Source organism: Triturus cristatus, chromosome 4_1 (genome assembly GCF_964204655.1).
Source record: "Triturus cristatus chromosome 4_1, aTriCri1.1, whole genome shotgun sequence".
Lineage (NCBI taxonomy): Eukaryota > Metazoa > Chordata > Amphibia > Caudata > Salamandridae > Triturus > Triturus cristatus.
In genome coordinates this window covers 437,222,384-437,242,288 of record NC_140585.1, presented here as the reverse complement: position 1 = coordinate 437,242,288, position 19,905 = coordinate 437,222,384, and positions in this window count along the sequence as shown.

The following is a 19,905-nucleotide window of genomic DNA, read 5'->3' as shown; positions in this document are numbered from 1 at the left end:
TGGTGCAGTGCTTGGATGGCAAGAGCCAAGGTTCTGTTATCCAAGTTGTTACCTGGGATAAACGTGCAACAGGATGCACTGAAATTGGCACACACCCCTCCATCCATTGAGGAAGGGGCGGACGTGTTTGTGCAGTGGTGAAGCAATTAAACTACCTAAAAGAGCCTCTTTTCTGGAACGTCTCGGGCCCCTCCTGCGCATCCTATCTAGTTCTGTTTGAACATCTCTAGGCTTGGTGAAAAGATAGAATGCGAGTTGGATTGGTCTCGTATCGGCCCAGGTTCACTGCTACTTTAAGGGGTTCTACTCTATTGAGTTGTATCTTGGCCCTAATCCTACATAGATATAGGTGGAGAAAGCATTTTGCTTTTTCGAGGTCTACCTCATGGGACAAGACAAACCTGTCTGCCCCTACTGTTTGAGGCATCAGCAAACAAATGTAACATGACCTTGCTGGTTATGTGCTGGTACTGCATGTTGTGAAAGAGGGCGCTCTGTTTCACATGTAAAATGCTTGTGTTGGGTTCGATGTAGTTATAAGTGATGAGGTAGAAGCCCCTACGCAAGCACAGTGACAGCTTCGGGGTAGACTCCCTCAGACTAGGCAGTGCATTGGTGACAAATGGATGCGGAAACACCCATAGCAAACAGAAGGTACATAGAAGTGCAACAATACATAACTTATGGAACATTGCAGATCTTGGGCTGAATTCCTGGAGAGATGTCTGTAGTCCTCTGGTGATTGGGGGTTTCTTTACTGTAGAAAACGTTTTTAAAAGTTTGTTGAAAAAGTTTGTGTTCCTAGACTTGCACACTTGGGCCTTGTTGGGCTTATGGAAATGATCATCACAGAGGTGGTGGGCCGCTGTAAAGGTGGTGCATTTTGGTGCCTCGATTGCAGACCTGTTGGATAGGAGCTGTTGTTCATTGATTTAGTTCATAAAACACTTGCATCCTTACATATAACATCATCAATCATTCTTGGAGATTCTGTGGTAAATAATTTAATTACCGGGACTTAATTTGATACAGAAACATAATAAAATAGCTCAGTAAATAAGAGGCAGAATCCGTGGTATTAGAGGTTCGGAATGGGCTTTATTCCAATGGTCGATTATAATCGGTTGCTCCAAGTTCCATCACCACGAAGGTTCAGGAAGTGAAGTACATACGTTATTGACAATCAATTACTTTTATACAATAGGCATTATAGTGAAGCAAATACAAGAGGCGTAACAATTGATAGTATGAATAATATATTCGTGCGTAGCAAAAAAATAGGCGTAACTAGGTGTGATTTAAAGAACGTCATCAGATGTGATGTCATAAGAGGGTGGTTACATGAAAGAATTTCGCAATGTCAGCAGAAATACTTGGCAGAAATGCGCGCGCAGCAGCATGATGTGTGATTGACGTGCAACTAGGGGGTGAGGGGGACTTGACATTTAGCTCTACATGTGGCGACAGAAGTCTGGAGGGTCAAGTCAACCTAATCCCAAATCATATCTAACATCCTATGTTTAAAGAACTAAGTTATCCAAAAGAGAGGTCTCTTCGGGTAGAATCTTATTCTATACTGACTATACTGACTGTTAGTGCGTGTACAAGCGTCTAAGTGTCTACACTAGATGCGAGGGCGGAAATCTTCCATAGCAATAGGGCTATGAATTACTTGCATAAAGACAGAGAAGCCGAGCCTTTGCTCGGTAGCTGGAAGAATGTTTACTTAAACTACTAGACAGGAATGCATCGGGCAGGGAACGGAGCAGATAATTTCGAAGGTGAAATACAGTTTTTGGCAGGCAGCAGGCTTCGTGAGCCGCGCAGGGAATGAGACAAAGTTCATGGTCACAGATGCAGGCTCAGACTGGAGCTTTCAGAGGCAGAAGGCAAGAAGAGTTCGATGACAGAATCAGGGCCTACTTGCCTGGACTGTAAAATGGCATAAGTGAACCATATAAAGCCGGTGGCCTTTCATACTTAAGAATGGAATATCCGGCCTATTCATGGCGGATCTGACAGAGGACATGTTGACGGTGGACGCACATGTGTTTGCGTCTTCATAACTGGAACTGGAGGGAACATACATGTACTTGTGATTCATACATGAAGCCGTTGGGGTCCAAGATAGGGGACATAACTGATCAGAAAAATCCATATTTCCACATTCCCTCCTTGTCCCCTACTTGCCCGTTAAGAGATATCAATCTTCATCAATCCATTGATCTGTTCATATAACATCATTTGTTCTTCTTTCTTCTTCTGTGACGAATGAAATCCTGGTGGTGGAATACACGATGTGGCACACAGACCACAGATCGCTGGTCCACATTGTAGACATAGACAGCAACTGAATAGTATGAGAAGGCCAATACCTAGGAAAGATAGGACCTTCCATCCAAAGGTAGATAATACACTCCAAAACCAACCGGACCAAGTCCAGGTGCCTGGGTTCTGGTGTATCTGGCTTACAATCTTATGAAGGCGAGTTATGGCTTTATATACAGATGGCGAATTTTCTGGTATGAAAATGCAACAGCTTGATCCGATGACCCTACAAGCTCCGCCCCTATCGGCCAGGATGACGTCAAGGACAAGACGATTTTGAAGCACAACAATCCGCATAGCAGACTGCTCTTCTGTTAAATTGCCTAAGGCGGAAATAGTTTCGTTCACTACTGCTTCAAGGGTTCTAGTTAATCTACGTATCAGCTTACTATTAGTAACGGTACCCATATAGGGAAAGAGACCTTTATTGAAATCTGTGTATTTTTCCCATGCTGTTTCAGTGTAATCGACTATTGGGAGATCTCTCCTTACTCTATTATATACTAAATGAGTATTTCTGTGATAATCAGGAGGAGCTAGAAAAACAGGTGGCAAAAGGAATCCAATATAGCAAGTACCATCCCAATCTAGAGGTAAACGTACATATGCCGTCTGACCACATATGAAATAGGAATGGCGAGAAGCTCTAAATGTAGATTTGCCTTGATCACTAAATTCTACTACAGTGGTGCATCTACTATGGCCCATATGTATGGAACCATTTTTTCTTACACATAGTTCACCCTTTACTGGAAATATTGACATAGCGGGCAAAATTGGAGTAGCTTCTGATTCGACATTTAGGATCATAAGATTAAGCGTAAAATTACCTAATCCATACACTTCATTTTCTAGATTAGTTCCTGTTCTCTGGGGAAGTCCCTCCTTGTTAGGATAGCAGACTTTAAGCAAAACTAAGTTCAAATTTCCCCATACCCAGTTATCTTGATAAACTGCAGAATTCGAATCTAGGGAATTAATTAGACTAAACCATGCTCCACAGGAGCCGTTGTGTGTGAACGGGTATGGAAAGAGAGGTAGAATTCCTTTATAATTCTGATAGGGAGGGAGTCGACCACATATCCAACAATTTGTAGCATTGCTAACCTGATGGGAATGATGTAACATACTGATAAACGTGTTATTGCGCAGCGCAAATCTATAAGACAACTCAAACGGAGGTAATTCACTAAAAGAATGTTCAGCAGTAACATTGTAAACATGTCTAGAAATAGGATAATATATGTGCAACAATGTACTTGCAGTAATTATTAAAAGACTTAAGAAAAACAAAATTAATAACGTCAATATGCAATGACTACGCAGTGATTTACAGTACGCCTGTCGTTTCAACATTTTTCGGGTGTTATCTCTATTCAGGTCCAAGGGATACATGCCAGAGACAATTCAACCGCTTCACCTCGGAGAGGACTTAAACAATCAAATTGCTTGACTGATTGGACCTGAGCTTTAGTTTATAATGTTCGGAATTACTCTTTTCAACAAAAGGAAGTTTTGAGTCAATGGGTGAAGACACACGAAGTGTGGTATTCACATCCGCTGGTAGTCCATGAAATTTCTTGATATGACTTGAATGAATCCAGCCTTTTCTGCCCTCGATCTTCACGGCTGTCCTTGTGGTGAGCAACACCAGCTGAGGCGACTTCCACCTAGGATCCAGCTGAGTTTTTCGATCAAAGTTCCTCACGAGGACCAGGTCCCCCGGGACTACGTCATGGGGCTTCACCTCAGTGTTATCAGGAAAAGCTGCAGCTACCTGTGAACGACAAGATTGTAGTGCAGACATCAAGGAAGCCAAGTAATCTGTCAGCATATTACAGTCAATATCAGTTATTTTGCGTGGTATAGGCGTCCCCCACATATTTGGTGGTCTGCCGAAGATCACTTCATACGGGGATAGCCCTGTTCGAGAGTGTGCTACCATTCTCATGTAAAAGAGTGCAACTGGTAATGCTACTACCCAGTCGACACCTTTCTCTCTGCATATTTTGGACAATCTAATTTTCAGGATCTGATTATGTCTTTCTACGAGACCTGCTGCCTCGGGGTGTCGGACACAGTGGAATTTCCACTGATAACCTAACAAAAGTGAAATGTGTTTCATTAATTCGGATGAGAACGGCTGGCCGTTATCTGAGTGAACAACACGTGGTAAACCGTATCGTGGGAAGAATTCTCGAACCAACTGTTTGGCAGTAGTCGGGGCAGTGTAATCTGAAACCGGGTATGCCTCCGTCCAACGGGAAAGAGCACAAACAACTACGAGAACATATTTGAATCCTCTACATCGTTCCATCTGGATATAATCCATCTGGAGGACTTCAAAAGGATGATCAGGAGGCTGAAATCCACCCTGTTCTACGGGGACGCTTTTTCCTGGGTTGAACTGGCAACAGATCATACAGGTACGAACTTTTTGTTTAGCTGCTGCTCGTAAATGTTTATTGAACCAAATGTGTTGAATGCTATCTAGCATAGCTTTTTCTCCTAGATGTGCGGGACTATGTACAGTGTTAATTATAACTTGGACCATTGAATCAGGAAGGAACCACACGGACTTTTCCTTCATCATCCATCCTTGAACCGTTTGAATCCCTCCTGATTCAGTCCATTTCTTTATTTCGTCTGGTGTAGCATGTGTCTGTATGTCAATTACGTCAAGAGTAGGATCTTTAATCGTCATACAATGTGTTGGCGTCGGGACTATTGTCTTTGTCATGTCGGATGTTTGAATTTGAGCAGTCTGTTTAGCTGTTCTGTCAGCTAGATCATTGCCTTGAGAAATGATATCAGTAACTTTCGTATGAGCTTTACATTTCATGATTGATATTGCAGTGGGTAGATGTATTGCATCTAATAAGGCATGAATGAGGGGTCCGTGCTGAATGTGGGCACCGTGAGAAGTTAAATAACCTCTCTCTCGCCACAGCACGCCGAAGTCATGTACAACTCCGAATGCATAACGTGAATCAGTGTATATGTTGACTTTTTTATTTGTGGCTTGAATACAGGCTTGGGTCAGAGCGATGAGCTCTGCGGCTTGGGCTGACAAGGTATTTATGCGATTTGTTTCAATGACTTCAGTATCTGTTGTGACTGCGTAAGCGGCCACTAGCTCTCCTGTACCTGTTCTCATACATGAACCATCTACATACAACGTCAGGTCTGGGTCTGATAATGGGACATCGGTTAAGTCTTGTCTGGGTTTCGTCGTTATTGTAATAACTTCAATACAGTCATGGGCTAGTGGGTCTGTTCCGATTACTGGCAAAAGTGTGGCAGGATTCAATGTGTTACAACGTCTGATTTCTATATGTGGCTGAAACAATGTTAACTCGTACCCTGTAAGTCGCGCTATAGTCAAGTGTTGTGTTTGCGTTCTATTCACAAGAACCTCTACTGCATGTGGTACTTGAACTGTCAATGGGTGTCCTAACACTATAGCATCGCTTTGTCTTATTGCCAAAGCTGTTGCTGCCACTGATTTTAGGCATGCCGGCAAAGCCTGAGCTACGGGATCTAATGTACTAGAAAAATAAGCACATGGTTTGTGTGATCCTGCTTGTTCCTGTGTGAGTACTGACAAGGCAGTACCTTCGCGTTCGGTAACAAAGAGTGTAAACTGTTTACTGTAACATGGCGTTGCTAAAACAGGTGCTTGACATAAAGCTTTCTTTAGACTTTCAAAAGCTTGTGTATGTTCCTGAGTCCAAGGGAGAACAGTCGATGTGGCTGCCTCCTGTGTTGTCAACTGAATGAGTGGTTTTGCTAGAAATGCATACTGAGGGATCCACTGCCTACAATATGAAGTGAGGCCTATGAAAGCCCGTACCTCCTTTTGTGTCTTGGGTATTGGCATGTTAGCTATTAACTGAATGCGGTCGGGTGTAAGCTGCCTTCCCTCCTTGGACAGCGAGTGTCCAAGATAAACAACTCGCTGGACACAGAATTGCAGCTTAGAAGGGGACACCTTGTGCCCCTTTTCAGCTAGAAATTGTAAAACTGTCAGTGATGCTTTCTCACATTCGGGTTCGCTTCTCGCGGTGATCAGCAGATCATCGACATATTGAAGCAAGGCGGTGTTAACTGGCATGCGGATACTGTCGAGTTCTCGTTTCAGTGCTTGGCTATAGATGCTGGGGCTTTCTGTAAATCCTTGAGGTGCACGAGAGAATTTAAAGCTACGTCCATTTAAACTAAATCCGAACAAATATTGGCTTTCCGGATCTATTGGGACGCTGAAAAAGGCATTCTTGAGATCAATTACAGTAAAGAATGTTGCTTCGGAATCAATAGCTGTCAGTAATGACGAGATATCTGGGACCACAGGGAATTGTGGCACAATGCATTTGTTTAATTCGCGCAGATCAATAACCAATCGATATACTGGCGGGGCCTTCGGATCTGTTCGTTTAAGAATCGGAATTATCGGTGAATTACATACATTGGAGTCTGTTTCCACAACCACTCCTTGGGCAATGAGTTCGTCAATGATTTGCAGTAAAGCCACTGCAGCATCTGGTGGTAACTTGTATTGTCTCATTCGTGGTAGTACCACTCCTGCCTTTAGTGTGACTCGATATGGTGTAATATTCATGCAACCAACATCAGTAGGGCCTTGTGCCCATAGATGTGTAGGTAAAGTCTGCAATCGGGGATCCATGTCTCTAGACACATAATGACCTTTGAAATCACGTAAAAACAATCTTACTCCTTCCGGAGAACAACATATTATAGCTCCTAGAGCTTTCAGTGTTTTTATACCTAACAAGTTTTCTGGACATGATTTAGTAAGCAATAAATCTGTAGTTCGGGTCAAAGGTCCTATCGTAAGTGGAAGAGGTTGTGACACTTCATTAACAATAGGTTTTCCTGAAAAACCAAGGGAAATATTCTGTGAGCCTGAGAGGGGTGCCCCTGGAACTTCAGTACGTTTTATGGTTGTTCGACTTGCCCCTGTATCGAGTAAAAATTTTCTGTCTTGGCCTAATAATTCACTATGTACATAAGGTCCTTCTTGATCTACAGGGATCTCGATAAGGGGTAAGTCAACTTCCCTCTCTAGGCTTGTTCATGCGTATCGTTGATAATCAGGATAGTCATACTGTGCGGTCTGGTACAGTTGTCGTGTCGTGGTTTGTGTGGCAGCAACAGGCAGCGCTGGTGCAGCTGGCACAAACTGTATAGACTGTGGTGGAACTGGCATGGACTGTGCATGCTGCGGGGCTCCTTGTTCATTCTGATCCTGTCTAGGTGGCCGTGGTCTTTCTTTTGTATTACCTATAGCGATATTATGTTTCAAAACTGGACAATCGTGTACGTAATGACCTGGCTTTTTACAATAGTTGCATGTCCCTTTTACAGGTCCTGTTGAATCACCGGAATGTGCCGTACCCTTTTTATGTCCTTCAGCTGGAACTGTCTGGGAGACTAGCATTTTCATTTTCGTGTCTTTCATGCGTCTTTGTTCATGTTCTTGTTCCTCTCTAATTCTATTGTGATGGTACTGTAGCATTTGTAACATTTGTGATGGAGTGTTACCTTGCCATGTACTCTCGAATTTTAAAACTCTGTTCTTTACTTGAGGCAAGGCATTTTCTACTAATTTTGTCACAAACAGATGTGGGTATGATTCGCTACTTGCTTTTATGCCACTATTTATACCAAAACATTTTTCAAATCGGGCATAGAAATCACTAGTGTCTTCATCTTGCTTTTGTTTACAGGCTGAAATTGTACCCCAATCTTCCTTTTTCGTAGTCAATAAGCGTGGCAGTACCTGTACTAGTAAACCTGGTAGTGCTTTAGTTTTATCCCCGAGTCCTGCTCCTGCAGTTCGGGCCTTTTCTTCTGCTTCTAATGCTGACCATTCTATCTTTTGGTCTCCTACCTCCCACTCTTTTTCCCTGAGTTTTTCATAAATGCCAGCAGGCATTAATACCTTTAATATTGTCATAATGTTGGGATAGGTATACTCTCCCATGAGTAACATGTCTTTAATTTCTCGGTGAAAACCTGCTGGGTCTTTGTCATGACTGGGTACCACTTTCTTCATTTCTAACAATTCTATTTTCGATATGGGCGTATATACAAATACGCGTTTAAACTCATTGTCCTCGCCTTTTATTGGGTGTACTTCTCGTAAGGGATTTTGTCTGTCCATGTAGTACGTCGTTCTTTCCTTGATGGGCAATGAGACATGTTCTGGGCATACAAAAAGAATGTACTGTTTTCTTGATTCTAGTATTTCTTTAATTAACTTAGTACCTGAACCTCTCCATCTATTCATGAGTAATTCAGTCAATATATCAGGCAAGGGACCAGGATCCGAATGCTGACTCTGATATAGTATAAGGAGTTGTTGAATCATATAAATCCCAGCTAAACGCTGTTCATCTGGGGTGAGATTCAAAAATGTGTGTGCTACTGTATCATCACCATACTTTCCGGGACTGGCAACCCAATGGACGGCTGACCTGGCTAATTCTTGTTCATCCATAGAATCGAGAAAATGATAACCCCTTCGTTCTCGGAGTAATTTGTCAACTGCTTGGAATGAATGCTCGTTAGACCTTATATTTATTATTGGTGTTTGGAAATTCCTGTTATTATCTGGACATATCGGACGTATCGGGTCAATAAGACATCTATTACTATTACAAGATCTTCCTCTACCTACATAAGCTATGGTGTCTGACTGTCCTGTGGGCAGTCCTGATCCTTCTTCCTCGCTTTGTTCGAACTGGTCTACCGCTAATCTTTCTTCGTGTAGGCGTTCTATTTCTTTACGGATCTTTCGGCACATGGCTATTATACAATTTTGCTTATCATGTCTCCCTTCTGATATATTCTGGCTCCATCTGGTAAGAATTTGCATTGCTTCCGGGTCTACCCCCGGTCGGTCTTGATTTCTGATCACACAATTTATGAGGAAACTCGCCCTGTTTGAACAAAATGGTATATATTATCTAGATGCGCAGTCATTCCTGGTAACTTCCCTAAATATACTGCGGCTCGTCTGATACGTAATGATGCCATGATCATTTCGTCCTCTTTGCCGGGCACAGGGTCATATCTACAATCTACAAGAAGTTCCTTAAGCGTACGGGCATTTATGAGTTTGGGGGTACGTGAATGTGCTGACTCTTGAAAGGTAAGTTTATTTATTCTGGGTGGCGTAGAAAATATGTTGGTAGCGCCTCCGGTAGCCCCGTCTGGGGTATCGGGTGTGAAAGGATTCGTTGAACGTGATACAGCAACTATAGGTGTGGACACAGCTATAGAAGTAGCTGTAGGAACAGATGCAGAAACAGATGTGCTTGCCGGAGCTTGTGTCAGGACTTGTTGCTGTAGAGATACGGGTACTGGATCTTGGCGTTGAACCTCCCTGGCAGGGGGTCTATGTGGGGCGGGATTAGCATACTCGGGAGCTGCGTCATCTAAATATGAGGAAAGAAAAACGTCTTCTGCGGTTCTAGGATGTCCCTTAGGATGTGCCTTTATTGGAAACAATGGGGGTGGCAAGTCTTTTGGTATCTCCGGAGTAGCCTTAGGCAATCCTTCGGCCAGAAGGGGATACATACCATTCATAAGGGCATTTCTTTGTCTGTCTACTTGTTCTGATTTAACTCGGGTACCTTCTTCAATTAATAGACTTTCTCGGACTTTATTTGAATTCTCTTTATTCTTCTCTTCCTGTCGGAGTGCTTTTTCTGTACGTCTATGGGATTCTTTACGCCATAACTCAATGGCGTCTTTCTGTGACTGTCTGACTTTCCTTTTCCATAACTCTTCCTCTACTTTCATGATGCACTCTGCATCCCAGGTCCCAGCTGCGGGCCACCTCTGACTTTCTGGTAATTCCTTGGTGTAGTCTACCCATAAATCAAGAAATAATATAGCGTCTAAGCCATGTTTATGATACATGAAGTACCCTGGAGTGTCCCTAGGAGGAATAGGAACGGCTTCTTCGAGTACCCCTTTTCTTGTTGTGATCTGTCTTAATTTCGAAAAGAGCGGCATATTGAAAACTGATCTGATTCTTGATTTTGAACAAACTTAATACAGTAAACACAATAATGAACAGTCATTCATACCACAATATGCAGAACGTTTTTAAAACATTTAACATTTAACATTTAACTGAGCAACGATGATAATGACGATCTAAGGAAAACTTAATCACTAAACATAATACTCGACCTTAACTGAATTATTCTGAATTTATATACTTGATATACTAGATATACTGCTAAACAGTACAGATACACTGCTGAAACAGTGCAGACCGGATTTGTGTACCCAAACCCGTCTTGACCGGCACAACCTATGTGCACGTCAGAACGCCTCCCCAGTAATGGTACTCACCGGGTAGCTCGGAAACTGAACTGAACTTGAACCGGACTGGACTCGACTCGAACACTTCGGACACTGGACTCGACTTGGGACTTCGGAAACTGGTGGGCCTCTGTATACCTCGGATCTTGCTCTCTCAGCTAGGCTCTGGTCGGGATACTTCGCACTTCTCACCGCCTCGTCTGGGTGTTGATCGCAGCCTCAGTCGCCCCCGCTTGACCGGAGGGAGATACAGGAAATCCTGCTGGTACGCGTTATTGTCCGTCCAGCTGTGGCAGGAGACCGGGCCTGCAACGCACCGCCGGCGCGTGAGATGAGAAAGTGTCCCTGTTCGGGCGCCATTCATGTGGTAAATAATTTAATTACCGGGACTTAATTTGATACAGAAACATAATAAAATAGCTCAGTAAATAAGAGGCAGAATCCGTGGTATTAGAGGTTCGGAATGGGCTTTATTCCAATGGTCGATTATAATCGGTTGCTCCAAGTTCCATCACCACGAAGGTTCAGGAAGTGAACTACATACGTTATTGACAATCAATTACTTTTATACAATAGGCATTATAGTGAAGCAAATACAAGAGGCGTAACAATTGATAGTATGAATAATATATTCGTGCGTAGCAAAAAAATAGGCGTAACTAGGTGTGATTTAAAGAACGTCATCAGATGTGATGTCATAAGAGGGTGGTTACATGAAAGAATTTCGCAATGTCAGCAGAAATACTTGGCAGAAATGCGCGCGCAGCAGCATGACGTGTGATTGACGTGCAACTAGGGGGTGAGGGGGACTTGACATTTAGCTCTACATGTGGCGACAGAAGTCTGGAGGGTCAAGTCAACCTAATCCCAAATCATATCTAACATCCTATGTTTAAAGAACTAAGTTATCCAAAAGAGAGGTCTCTTCGGGTAGAATCTTATTCTATACTGACTATACTGACTGTTAGTGCGTGTACAAGCGTCTAAGTGTCTACACTAGATGCGAGGGCGGAAATCTTCCATAGCAATAGGGCTATGAATTACTTGCATAAAGACAGAGAAGCCGAGCCTTTGCTCGGTAGCTGGAAGAATGTTTACTTAAACTACTAGACAGGAATGCATCGGGCAGGGAACGGAGCAGATAATTTCGAAGGTGAAATACAGTTTTTGGCAGGCAGCAGGCTTCGTGAGCCGCGCAGGGAATGAGACAAAGTTCATGGTCACAGATGCAGGCTCAGACTGGAGCTTTCAGAGGCAGAAGGCAAGAAGAGTTCGATGACAGAATCAGGGCCTACTTGCCTGGACTGTAAAATGGCATAAGTGAACCATATAAAGCCGGTGGCCTTTCATACTTAAGAATGGAATATCCGGCCTATTCATGGCGGATCTGACAGAGGACATGTTGACGGTGGACGCACATGTGTTTGCGTCTTCATAACTGGAACTGGAGGGAACATACATGTACTTGTGATTCATACATGAAGCCGTTGGGGTCCAAGATAGGGGACATAACTGATCAGAAAAATCCATATTTCCACATTTCCTCTGCCTTTCCTCTTTAGGGGTGGGCTTTTATGTCCATATGTGCTACTTTAGTTGGGCAACGGAAGGTGGCCCCAATCGGGGGTATCTACTTTAAAAAAAAAAATCTTTTGGTGTCTATTCATGTGTCGCCATAATTCTTACTTATGGGTCATCGGTTCTCCCCCTTCAACATGACAAAAAAGGACATTTTTTAAGTGGCAACTGTTTACAGCGGAATTCTCATCGCCCCCATCAAGGATACCCTATGTGTGGAGATTCTATTCAATGTTGTAGAACTCGGTGATGTCATTCTATGACATCACTGTAAGACTCTGTGGATGTTGCCAGTTGAAGAAGCTGGAGGTTACTTTTTGGATGTGTACTTTTTATCTTGAGATAATAAAGGATTTAAACTACTAACCACTGCCTTTGTGGTTACTACATTTTCATGGCGACGAGGATGGGCAGGGGGCAGATAACTGAGTGACCTCCACCCCTGGAAAAGCAGATTGAAATTAGAAATACTGCTGAGGAACTGAACTGTGAGTAAAAGATATATGGATATTTTTTTTTTTATCTTCACCTTGACTTTACCAAAGCTTGTTTATACTTGAAGCAACAAGCAAAAAGAAGCTGCATATTTAATTGATTTTTACCAATATTTTGAACAATGGGAATCTTCAACGTACTGAATTAAAGAATAAATAGTGGTGAAGTTTCAATATTCTCATCTGCAGCCAACTGTGAAGATAATTAGTGTGCTTTCAAATGTAGTTGAACGTAAAAAGAATCGATTGGACATCTAATCCAAAAGCTCGTGTTCCTAATTGATCTAAAGTGTAAGATTACATGTACAACGCGAGCCAAGTCTAATGAAAAGCACTTAACTCTAATGATAAGCTGCGCGTGCAACCAAGCGTGTAAAAACCCATTTGGATAATTGAAAAACAAACATTGCATCTAGCGCGTGAGTGCAGAGGAAAGCGAGCTGCCGAGTGAATTAAAAGTAAACATCGTAGAGCGCGAGCTCGAAGGAAGCAAAGCAATTGGGTTAATGGAATGCAAACATCGTGTTTAGCGCGCGAGTTCGAAGGAAGGGAAGCTTCCTTGTTAATGGAAAGTACTGACAAATTAGAGAAACCTCACTGTGGCATTATCTTAGAAAAAACGGAAGTCAAAGTATTAGCAGACTCTGGTAGTTTGTTTACATTAATTTCAAGAGAAGTTTATCTAAATAATTTGAAGAAAAGTTTGGCTGAATTACAAAACTCAGATATAAGTGCTGTGGGATATGGTGGTAAGAGAATAAACATCATAGGGATGTTGTGGATGAATATCTTTTTCAAAGGTAATAGCGTTCATGGTAGAATATATATAACTGAAGAGGGATCAAATCTTTTAGGATGGCGACATCAGAAAGATCTGAACATAATACTTGATCCGAATGCCAAGGAACCAGTCATGATAGTAGAACCTGCTCATGAATGTAGTTTGCCTGCTGCAGATGATAATTCTGATTGGGGAAGAAAATTGATGTTGTCGTTTCCACAGGTCTTTACTGATGAATTGGGCATGCTCAAAAATTTTAGTCACCGGATTATTTTAAAGAAGAATGCTCGCCCTGTGGTGCATAAAGTTAGGTCCATACCTTTACTAATGAGGGAACCCTTACAAAAAGAACTCGACAAACTCTTGGAATGTAAAATTATTGAACCTATTGAGTCATCGGAGTGGCTTTCTCCGATTGTTGTTGCACCGAAGGATGGGAATAAAATTCGTCTGTGTATTGATTTGAGAGACTTAAATCAAAATATATGGGTGGATCGACAACCATTGCCAAATATAACGGAGATGTTAAGTGTTATGGGTGGTGGAAAGGTATTTAGTGTCTTAGACATGTCAGCTGCCTACCACCAGATAAATCTTCATCCTGAGTCACGAGCTTTAACCTCTTTTGTTACACCACTGGGGGCTTACCGATATCGACGCATGCCTTTCGGTTTAGCCTCAGCCTCTGCGGTGTTCCAAAGAATCATGCAAGATATCTTCAAGGGGATGGATGGTGTCTTGTGCTTTCAGGATGACATCATGGTTGTGGGGAGATCTTTTAAGGCCTGTGTCCCCCAGGCACTGGTTGAACGAATGAATCATTAGCTTTGTTTGAACCAATAAACATTTGTTTGTAATTTTCAATAAAGTTGCACTCTTGTCAATTCATTTAAACGTTCGTTTAATTCATCACGACGTTTTTTTTGTAACGAAAATGCAGTGATTAACAATTTCTACGCGTCTCACATATCCCAATGCATTTCGGCTTCAAGATAAAGCCTTCGTCAGGGGTTTATCTACAACATAAATGAACAAAATCAGCAAGTTGTATCTTTCCTTCAATATGTCTTTAACAAACAAAGAAAACGATAAGTTCATTTTGGCTAAAAATGTGTCAATTACATAACGTAGGTTTGTGGTTTCTCCTGTTCATCATTAATCTAGCGTGCTCTGTGTGGGTCTTTGCGTGGGTTAGTGCGAGTGGTTATTGGACTTCGTGGTGCGGAGGTGACTATGTGTACTCGAATTAATGTGTTCGTTGGGTACTTACTCGTGAGTCAGCGTGGTCTAATTCTGGTTGGTGTCCTTCAGTATGTGTCGGTAGCTGAAACGCTCTCCCTTCGTTTCGGTGTTGAAGTTGGAAATTTCACGTGGGTTCTATGAGCGTGTGATTAAGTGTGCCTCGGAGTGTAAGAGTCAAAATAGGACTATGAGTGTGGCGGTTGGTAATGGTGCAAGGGTTTCTGGGTCTTGTAGTGCATGTACGCTGGTTGAATACTACATTATGCCTGATGGTGGTTTTAGTTAACACATAATAATAAACGAGCATAAGATAGACTTATCAAGGTGATATCAATTAAGCAATATAAATCAGAGGTAACATGCGAATTCCATGCGATCATTCATCCCATGCGGTTTCATGGAATTTAGTAGACGTATCCAATAATTTTCCCGTTTTAACAATGTCTTATGGTTGTCTCTTTCTTCAATTTTTTTTTAACTGTTTCTAGAACCATGAATTTCAATTGGCTTACGTTGTGACCACTTTCTTGGAAGTGGCTGGCTACGGTGGATTTAGCATTGTTTGTTCTGATGTTACTTTTATGTTCATTCAAGCGTACTTTTATTTTTCTTTCTGTTTGTCCTACATATATCTTCCCACATGGGCATTTTAAGGCATATATGGTGTTTGTCGTATCACACGTGGCTGTTACTTTCAGTTTGATGTTGTGTCCTCTCATTGGGTGAGTTATCTGTGATCCTGGTATAATGTTATTGCAATTGTTGCAATTTTTACAAGCGATTGTGCCTTTGTGTTGGACGGGTTGATCTGATTGGATTGGGTTCTTTATTATTTCTCCCAAGTTTTTGGCTCTGGTGTATGCGAATATAGGTTCATTTTCAAAAATTTGGTGAAAATCTGGTTCTAAACGAAGTATGGGCCAGTGCTTTTTGATGGTATCCTTAAATCTTTTGCTCATGGTTGAGTATTTTGACACCACAGTCATACGATCTTGTTGGTTCCTCTTACTTGGTAGTAGTGCCATTTTTCTGCTGATCTTATTATTTCTCTCCTCTGCTTGATGTAGGATATTTGACATATTGAAGGAAAGATACAACTTGCTGATTTTGTTCATTTATGTTGTAGATAAACCCCTGACGAAGGCTTTATCTTGAAGCCGAAATGCATTGGGATATGTGAGACGCGTAGAAATTGTTAATCACTGCATTTTCGTTACAAAAAAAACGTCGTGATGAATTAAACGAACGTTTAAATGAATTGACAAGAGTGCAACTTTATTGAAAATTACAAACAAATGTTTATTGGTTCAAACAAAGCTAATGATTCATTCGTTCAACCAGTGCCTGGGGGACACACCCTAAACCTAGGGTTTGCTACATTAGGATTTATTTGAGGCACTCACATCAGAGGAGTGACACCCTGGAAGCACGGTTATAATATCAAATCAAAAAGTCAAAAAGTCAACATTAACTGTTAAACTGTTTTAAAAGGAGCTGTGCACGTGCCAAACAAACCTTGAGATCTTTTAAGGACCATGATGAATTGTTAAATGATGTTGTAAAAAAAATTGCTAGTCATGGGTTGACCATCAAGAAAGAAAAATGTCAGATAAGAAAAGAAAAAGTGGACTATTTGGGGCATGAGATATCTGCTGAGGGAATTAAACCTAAGAAAAGCATAATAAAGGCAATTGTAGATGCTCCACAACCTACCGATAAGGATTTATTGAAATCATTCCTTGGGTTAGCTGAGTATTGCTCAAAATTTATATCTGGGTTCTCAGAGATTGTCGAACCTATGAGAATGTTGTTAAAAAAAGGAGTATTGTTTGAGTGGGATGTTTCATGTGAAACGGCATTCCAAAAGATTAAATCGTCATTGGTTAGCGCCCCTACTTTAGCCCATTTTGATGTGTCTAAGAAAACAATTTTGACGACTGATGCAAGCAATATAGGATTGGGTGCTGTATTAACTCAAAAATCGATGGAGGGTGAGAGTGTGATTGGGTTTGCATCTAGACGTTTGCAGGGAGCAGAGAAATCTTACTCTGCCATTGAGAAGGAAGCATTGGGTTGTTGTTGGGGGATAAACCATTTTAAATTTTATTTGTGGGGTTTGCCATTTGTTCTTAAAACGGACCACAAACCATTGGTACACATTTTTAAAGGTGGAAAAGGGCTTGAAGGTGGTGTGACTCCAAGGATATCCCGTTGGCTTTTATCAATTTTGGATTACAATTTTTCGATTGAGTTTGTAAGAGGTAAGAAAAATATTATTGCCGATTGTTTGTCACGTATGCCAGTTGAGGGACAGGAGGAAGATTCTTTCTGGGTATCTGAAGTAGAATCTATGTACGACGTTAATGATTTGACTTTGGCTTTGAAACAGGAAGAATGGAATGAAGCCTTAGATAAGGATGGAGAATACTTGATGCTTAAAAACGTTATACGTGATGGTTGGAATAGTGAAGCTAATCTGGATGAAGAGTTAAAAAAGTACTTAAAAGTGAAGGAGCAGTTAAGCATTCAAAAGGACAGAGTGTTGAGATGCAACCGAGTGGTTCCTCCTAAGATGTTGAGAGGAAAGTTAGTTAAATTGGTACACGAAGGACACTTAGGCAGAAGTATGTGTAAGAGAAGGTTAAGGCAGAGCTTTTGGTGGCCTGAAATGGACAGAGAAGTGGAAGCAATTGTAAAGGAATGTCAGCCATGCTGTAATAGCGATAAAAGCAGAGTAATTCGTCAACCTCCTCTAGGATCTCTTGAAATTCCTAATAGGCCGTGGGAGAAAGTGGCAATGGATTTTTTGGGTCCTATTAACAGGCTAGGTGTGAGAAGTAGATTTTTAATAGTTCTAGTTGATTACCATAGCAAGTGGTTTATGATAAAGCCTGTTGAGCACATCACATCTGAGGTTGTTATTGATTTTTTGAAGAATGCATTTTTGGAAGAGGGAATACCTAAATGCTTAGTTACGGATAATGGAGTGCAACTTGTTTCCACGATGATGGCAAGGTTTCTTTCTAATCTTGGTATTAGGTATGAAAGGGTGGCGGTATTCAGGCCTCAAGCCAACGGATTGGTTGAGAGAGTGAATCGTATCATAATGGACAATATTCAATTGTCATTAAGTAATGGATTGAGATGGAGAGAAGAGTTAAATAAAATGGTGTGGGCGCATAGAGTAACTCCACACTCAGTCACAGGTGTATCCCCTTTTGTGGCTTTAAAAGGGAGAGAACCAGCAACGAAAGAGTCCCCTGTATGGTTACAAAAGAAAGATCAGGTGTGGGTAGATCGAGAAAGAATTGCAGAAAGAGTTAGAGAGTCTCAAGAAAGAAATAAAGATGATTACAATAAGAGAAAGGGAGTGAAGGATATAAAAATTGCAGTGGGTGACTGGGTGATCACTAAAAGAATGGGTTTGGTTAAAAAAGGAGAGAGTAAGTTTTCCAAACCTCAAAAAGTGGTAAAGGTGATGAATTATGTGGTAACTCTTGCTGATGGAAAAATATGGAGCATGGGAAACTTGTGCAAGATTGATGTTCCAAATTCTTTTGAATGATTATATTTTTGTATCTTTTGTGATTATTTTGTTATCACTATGAATGTTAACCTGTATAGTTGCTGTCCTTGGATTATTTTATTGTAAACGCTTTGTAAGGGGGGAGATGTGTGGAGATTCTATTCAATGTTGTAGAACTCGGTGATGTCATTCTATGACATCACTGTAAGACTCTGTGGATGTTGCCAGTTGAAGAAGCTGGAGGTTACTTTTTGGATGTGTACTTTTTATCTTGAGATAATAAAGGATTTAAACTACTAACCACTGCCTTTGTGGTTACTACACTACTTTTTTTTTTTTTTTTTTTTTTTTTTTGGAAAACCTTTATTTAACAGTATGTGCAAACAAATACGGGCCTACAACCCTCAGGCCGGCCTCGACAATAAAGGGCACATCAGCAAGCAATTATACGACTCAGCAGCATATCAGTACAAGCACGAATAGACCAAATTACGTTATACACAATTGTGCCGCCGAGCGCCAGGATGATGAGGTTTAAGTTTTATAAAATCTTGAAATAAGTCCATAGCAACAGGTCTGGAAGGATCCGAATCAGAGCAATGCAGTTAGGACTATAGTGGGCAACGATCATCAGAAGAGTCAGCAAGCATTATCCGTAAGGTAATCAATCGCACTCAATGAAATCAGGATAGAAAAGAAGCATATCACATGACGATCCCCAGCACTACCCACAAGTTCCCAATCCTCCCCTCGACCCAAGAAATAAGAAAGGAAAGAGCAAACGAGAAAGGTAAAGAGTAGAAAGGGAGAAGAGAAAGAGAGAAAAGAAAGAAAGAAAAAGGAGGCCCATAGAAAAAAACAACAAGGAAATATACCCCCCACCCTACACGCATGCAGAGGCTACGGCCTACCCCCCCTAGCAGTGTGTCTGTCGCCCCAAAAGAGTACCCGAAATGTAGGAGAAGAGAAAGAGAAGAAAAAGAAAAAGAATGTCACGGTTGATCGGAGGAGGGCCGAGGATCTATTCAATACAAGCAAAATCGTTACCCGCGGTCACCCAACCCCAGGCCCCGACCTAACACCCTGCTACATGTACCTCCAACAGTCACAAGTCCCAGTCCCAGCCATATACGTATCAATGTGCAACAAGAAAAACCCCCTTCCTCAGCCTTGGCCCCTTCGAATCTGCAGTCCAACAGAATCCAATTGCAGTACAGCCAACCTGGACGGGATGGGCCACCATGGAGTCCGTTGCAGCAATCGAGGGGTAAGAGACAAGTCAAACTGGAACGAAGCTCGATAGTAAAGGACCACAGAATGCGCCACTGCTATGCGGTGGCTAGTACAACAGGGAGCAGGACGATGCATAAGTCCCAGAGTAGCGGCCGGCCGATGTACAGGAAGCAAGTCCAGGAGGACGCTCAGAAACGTGGCACCAAAGGACAAAGGAGATGGGCAAAACGGCGGCTGAGGCACAAGCTCCGGCCATACCAAGGGAGCAGGATTGTCAGACTCCTCCAGGGCAGAGCCGAGGAGTACCGCAGCGGGCACTGGGACACGTCCCCCCGTCACTGCCACATACCTCAACTCGGGTGATC